The sequence below is a fragment of the Gopherus evgoodei genome, chromosome 8 (genome assembly GCF_007399415.2).
Source record: "Gopherus evgoodei ecotype Sinaloan lineage chromosome 8, rGopEvg1_v1.p, whole genome shotgun sequence".
Taxonomy (NCBI): domain Eukaryota; kingdom Metazoa; phylum Chordata; order Testudines; family Testudinidae; genus Gopherus; species Gopherus evgoodei.
In genome coordinates, this window is record NC_044329.1 from 54,589,477 (window position 1) to 54,595,476 (window position 6,000).

The following is a 6,000-nucleotide window of genomic DNA, read 5'->3' on the forward strand; positions in this document are numbered from 1 at the left end:
GGAAGGAGACCTGCTTGCTCGGGGGTTCGGGGAACGAGAGAGCAAACCGGGGAAGGAGACCAGCTTCGCCGCGGTTTGCTCTCGCGTTCCCGGAACCACCCAGCAAACCTCAGGGAAGGAGACCTGCTTGCTCGGGGTTCGGGGAACGCGAGAGCAAGCTGGGGAAGACGACCAGCTTCGCCGCGGTTTGCTCTCGCGTTCCCGGAACCACCCAGCAAACCTCAGGGAAGGAGACCTGCTTGCTCGGGGTTTGGGGAACGCGAGAGCAAGCTGGGGAAGGAGACCAGTTTGATTACCAGAGGCTTCCTCGGTGATGCTGGGATACCTGCTTATTCCACGGAGGTCAAGAAAAGCGCTGGTAAGTGTCTATACTTGATTACCAGCGCTGGATCCTCTACACCCGAGACAAAACGGGAGTACGGCCAGCGCTGCAAACAGGGAGTTGCAGCGCTGGCGATGCCCTGCAGATGTGTACACCTCCTAAGTTGCAGCGCTGTAACTCCCTCACCAGCGCTGCAACTTTCTGATGTAGACAAGCCCTTAAAAACTGTTGCACTTCATGAGCAGTTGGATGTGCTTAATATTCATTCCATGTTTCGGGATTGAATCTCAGGCTCTAAGCTATGGAGGGTCGTGAGTGGATGATGGGAAGGACTGGAATATAACAAGTGAACTTAAACTTGTCCTCTCCCCATCCTCACTAAATATAGGTGCTAGTCTCTCACTACTCACTAGGCTGTGTCAGACAGCACCTGGATTTATAAATGATTGAGTCCGTAAATAGTGACCAGTCTCTAGGCTGCATTTCTAACTGCACCCCGCTTTTCTCCAATATTAAAGTCTTGCTTTATTTGCAATCCTAGAATCTCCTTTCTGTAAAAGCACAGGCCAGGCTAACCTTAAGGGAGAGGGTTTATGTGATGAGGGCTCCTTCTTGGACCAGCTAAGATTGGGTGTGTTGTGTGGGCTGTCTGTATATTATACTGTATACCAGTGCTCTAGAATGTGCTGGGACAGATGCAGCTAGGAAAGGATGAATTTAACAGAGGCCCTCTCCTCCCAAAATTCATGTTCCCAGGAATCCTGGCTGATGCCAGGATCTGGCCCTATAATTCTGCAAAGCAGCTGTTAAAGCCACAGGATCTTATTGTAAATCACTAGGATGCCCAGAGTAAGTGCCCAGCCTGTAGAGCAGGGGTCTCAAACTCAACTGACCATGAGGGCTAGTGCATTGGCCTGAGTGCTGGATCACTGATGCACACCCCTCACTGCCCCTGTCCCCACTCCACCCCTTCCATGAGGCACCGCCTCTTCCCACCTCTTCCCTGCCCCCCCCATTCAAACTCCTTCCCTGAAGTCCCCACTCCAACTCCACCTCTTCCCTGCCCCCAGAGGGTGCATGAGGAGTGTGGTGGGGGCTCAGGGCAGGGCTTTGAGGTGCAGCAATGGGTTGGGGGGGTGCAGGCAGGGGGCTTAGGGTGCAGAAAGGCTGTGGGAAGCAGCAGGGGGTGGGGTGCAGCAGGGAGTTGCAGTTCAGGATGGGGGCTTGGCAGGGGGTTGGGGTGCAGCAGGGGGCTCATAAGAATGGCTGTACCGGGTCAGACCAAAGGTCCATCTAGCCCAGTATCTGGCTACCGACAGTGGCCAATGCCAGGTGCCCCAGAGGGAGTGAAGCTAACAGGCAATGATCAAGTGATCTCTCTCCTGCCATCCATCTCCATCCTCTGATGAACAGAGGCTAGGGACACCATTTTTTACCCTTCCTGGCTAATAGCCATTTATGGACTTAGCCATCATGAATTTATCCAGTTCCCTTTTAAACATTGTTATAGTCCCAGCCTTCACAACCCCCTAGGTAAGGAGTTCCACAAGCTGACTGTGCGCTGTGTGAAGAAGAACTTCCTTTTATTTGTTTTAAACCTGCTACCTATTAATTTCATTTGGTGACCCCTAGTTCTTGTATTATGGGAATAAGTAAATAACTTTTCCTTATCCACTTTCTCAACATCACTCATGATTTTATATACCTCTATCATATCCTCCCTTAATCTCCTCTTTTCCAAGATGAAGAGGCCTAGCCTCTTTAATCTTTCCTCGTATGGGACCCTCTCCAAACCCCTATCATTTTAGTTGCCCTTTTCTGAACCTTTTCTAGTGCTAGAATATCTTTTTTTGAGGTGAGGAGACCACATCTGTACACAGTATTCGAGATGTGGGTGTACCATGGATTTATATAAGGGCAATAATATATTCTCAGTCTTATTCTCTGTCCCCTTTTTAATGATTCCTAACATCTTGTTTGCTTTTTTGACTGCCTCTGCACACTGTGTGGACATCTTCAGAGAACTATCCACGATGACGCCAAGATCTTTTTCCTGATTCGTTGTAGCTAAATTAGCCCCCATCATATTGTATGTATAGTTGGGGTTATTTTTTCCAATGTGCATTACTTTACATTTATCCACATTAAATTTCATTTGCCATTTTGTTGCCCAATCACATAGTTTTGTGAGATCTTTTTGAAGTTCTTCACAATCTGCTTTGGTCTTAACTATCTTGAGTACTTTAGTATCATCTGCAAACTTTGTCACCTCACTGTTTACCCCTTTCTCCAGATCATTTATGAATAAATGAATAGGATTGGTTCTAGGACTGACCCTTGGGGAACACCACTAGTTCCCCCTCTCCATTCTGAGAACTTACCATTAATTCCTACCCTTTGTTCCCTGTCTTTTAGCCAGTTCTCAATCCATGAAAGGACCTTTCCTTTTATCCCATGACAGCTTAATTTACGTAAGAGCCTTTGGTGAGGGACCTTGTCAAAGGCTTTCTGGAAATCTACGTACACTATGTCCACTGGATCCCCCTTGTCCACGTTTGTTGACCCCTTCAAAGAACTCTAATAGATTAGTAAGACACGATTTCCCTTTACAGAAACCATGTTGACTATTGCTCAACAGTTTGTTTTTCTATGTGTCTGACAATTTTATTCTTAACTATTGTTTCGACTAATTTGCCTGGTACCGATGTTGGACTTACCGGTCTGTAATTGCTGGGATCACCTCTAGAGCCCTTTTAAAATATTGGCGTTACATTAGCTAACTTCCAGTCATTGGGTACCAAAGCCGATTTAAAGGACAGGTTACAAACCTTAGTTAATAGTTCCGCAACTTCATATTTGAGTTCTTTCAGAACTCTTGGGTGAATTCCATCTGGTCCTGGTGACTTGTTAATGTTGAGTTTATCAATTAATTCCAAAACCTCCTCTAGTGACACTTCAATCTGTGACAGTTCCTCAGATTTGTCACCTACAAAAGCCAGTTCAGGTTTGGGAATCTCCCTAACATCCTCAGCTGTGAAGACTGAAGCAAAGAATCCATTCAGTTTCTCTGCAATGACTTTATTGTCTTTAAGCGCTCCTTTTGTATTTTGATCGTCAAGGGGCTCCACTGGTTGTTTAGCAGGCTTCCCTCTTCTGATGTACTTAAAAAACATTTTATTACCACCTTTGGAGTTTTTGGCTAGCCATTCTTCAAACTCCTCTTTGGCTTTTCTTATTACAATCTTGCACTTAAGCTGGCAGTGTTTGTGCTCCTTTCTATTTGCCTCACTAGGATTTGACTTCCACTTTTTAAAGGAAGTCTTTTTCTCTTTCACTGCTTCTTTTACATAGTTGTTAAGCCACGGTGGCTCTTTTTTAGTTCTTTTACTGTGTTTCTTAATTTGGGGTATACATTGAAGTTGGGCCTCTATTATGAGGTCTTTAAAAACGGCCCTTGCAACTTGCAGGGATTTCACTTTAGTCACTGTACCTTTTAACTTTTGTTTAACTAACCCCCCTCATTTTTGTATAATTCCCCCTTTTTGAAATTAAATGCCACAGTGTTGGGCTGTTGAGGTGTTCTTCCCACCACAGGGATGTTGAATGTTATTGTATTATGGTCACTATTTCCAAGCGGTCCTGCTATAGTTACCTCTTGGACCAGCTCCTGCGCTGCACTCAGGATTAAATCTAGAGTTGCCTCTCCCCTTGTGGGTTCCCGTACCAGCTGCTCCATGAAGCAGTCATTTAAAGTATCGAGAAATTTCATCTATGTATTTCGTCCTGAAGTGAAATGTTCCCAGTCACTATGGGGATAATTGAAATCCCCCACTATTATTGGGTTCTTAATTTTAATAGCCTCTCTAATTTCCCTTAGCATTTCATCATCACTATTACTGTCCTGGTCAGGTGGTCGATAATAGATCCCTAATGTTACATTTTTATTAGAGCATGACATTTCTATCCATAGCGATTCTATGGAACATGTGGATACGCTTAAGATTTTTACTTCATTTGAATCTACATTTTCTTTCACATATAGTGCCACTCCTCCCCCTGCACGACCTGTTCTGTCCTTCTGATATATTTTGTACCCCGGAATGATTGTATCCCATTGATTGCTCTCAGTCCATCAGGTTTCTGTGATGCCTATTGTATCAATATCTTCCTTTGTCACAAGGCACTCTAGTTCTCTCATCTTATTATTTAGACTTCTAGCATATGTGTACAAGCACTTTAAAAACTTGTCCTTGTTTATTTGTCTGCCCTTTTCTGATGTGTCAGTTTCTTTTTTATGTGACTGTTTATTATCTGATCTGGCCCTTACATTATCCTCTTCCGCCCTTTGTTCCTGCCCATAACCTGGAGATTCTCTATCATCAGACTCTCCCCTAAGAGAAGTCTGAGTCCGATCCACATGCTCCTCTGCTTTCCCCCATCTCCTAGTTTAAAAACTGCTCTACAACCTTTTTAATGTTTAGTGCCAGCAGCCTGGTTCCACTTTGGGCTCGGGTCAGGGTGCAGGAAGGCTTCGGACTCCAGGGCGGCAGCGGCACAAGCCGGGGCCAGAGCAGGCTGCCAGGCCTGGCCCTGCTCCAGGAAGTAGCTGGAATCATGTTCCTGCGGCCCCACGGGCTGGGGGACACAGAGCTCCCCACGCTGCTTGCCGCGCCTCCACGTACCTCCCGGGAAGCTCCCATTGGCCGCCGTTCCTGGCCAATGGGAGCTGCGGAGGGGGGGGTGCCTGGAAGCCAGGGCAACACACGGACAGATCCCTCTATTCCCCCCCTCCCGCGTCATGCCGGCTGGCGCGGGGCTCAAGGGGGGAGATTCCGCGGCTGTAGTTTGCCCACTCCTGGCCTGCAGGTAGGCGGGGGTGGAGTGCAGGCCCGGGCCGCAGGAAATAGCCCCGCGGGCCGCGTGTTTGACACCCCTGCTGTAGGGCATCTTCTGCGCAGGGGCGCTGTGGGCTGGGTCCGTGGGACTTGCCTGTCTTAGCCCAGCGTTGCCCTGGGAATCCCGCCGTGGTGAAAGGGGGCAGCTTACACCCCACACGCGAGGAACAGTGCTCGCCTGAGCAGCAGGGAAGCACCACGGGGGATACCTGCCGCATTGTCCCAGCTGCCAGGCCGCCTCTGGGGCTACCCCAGCCGCCGTTCCGCTCCCGCGCTGCGCTGCCCCGCGGGTTGCAGCGGGGGCCCGACCAGCGGGCTGTGCGTGCGGCTTGCACGGGGCTGCAGAGCAGGTGGACCGGCGGTGCTTTGTGCGATCGCCCCTGTGCAAACGGCCGAGCCGCGCTGGCTGTGGCCTGGCCCTGCCCGGGCGACGGGCGCGGTGGTTCCCTCCCTGGGGGCGTCCCTCGGCCGCGTGGGCGAGCTGGCCCCACCCCCATCCCCCACTCGTCGTAGTGAGCTGGCGCTGGGGTGTCCGGCTCGCCGCCTCCCTGTGGCCATGGCGCATGGGGCTGGGCTCCCGCTGCTCCTCTGCTGCCTCGGGCCGCTGCTGTGCGGCGCTGCGGGACGGAGCGGGCCGCCTCGGGACCCGGCGCCGGGGGTGCTGCCGGGCAGGGCCGGGAGCGACCTCTCCAGGCAGTACGTGGCCTGCCAGCTGTGCCGGGAGGGCTGCGAGCAGCCGCAGGAAGAGGCCAGCCGGGAGCCGCAGGGTGAGGAGCTGCCCTG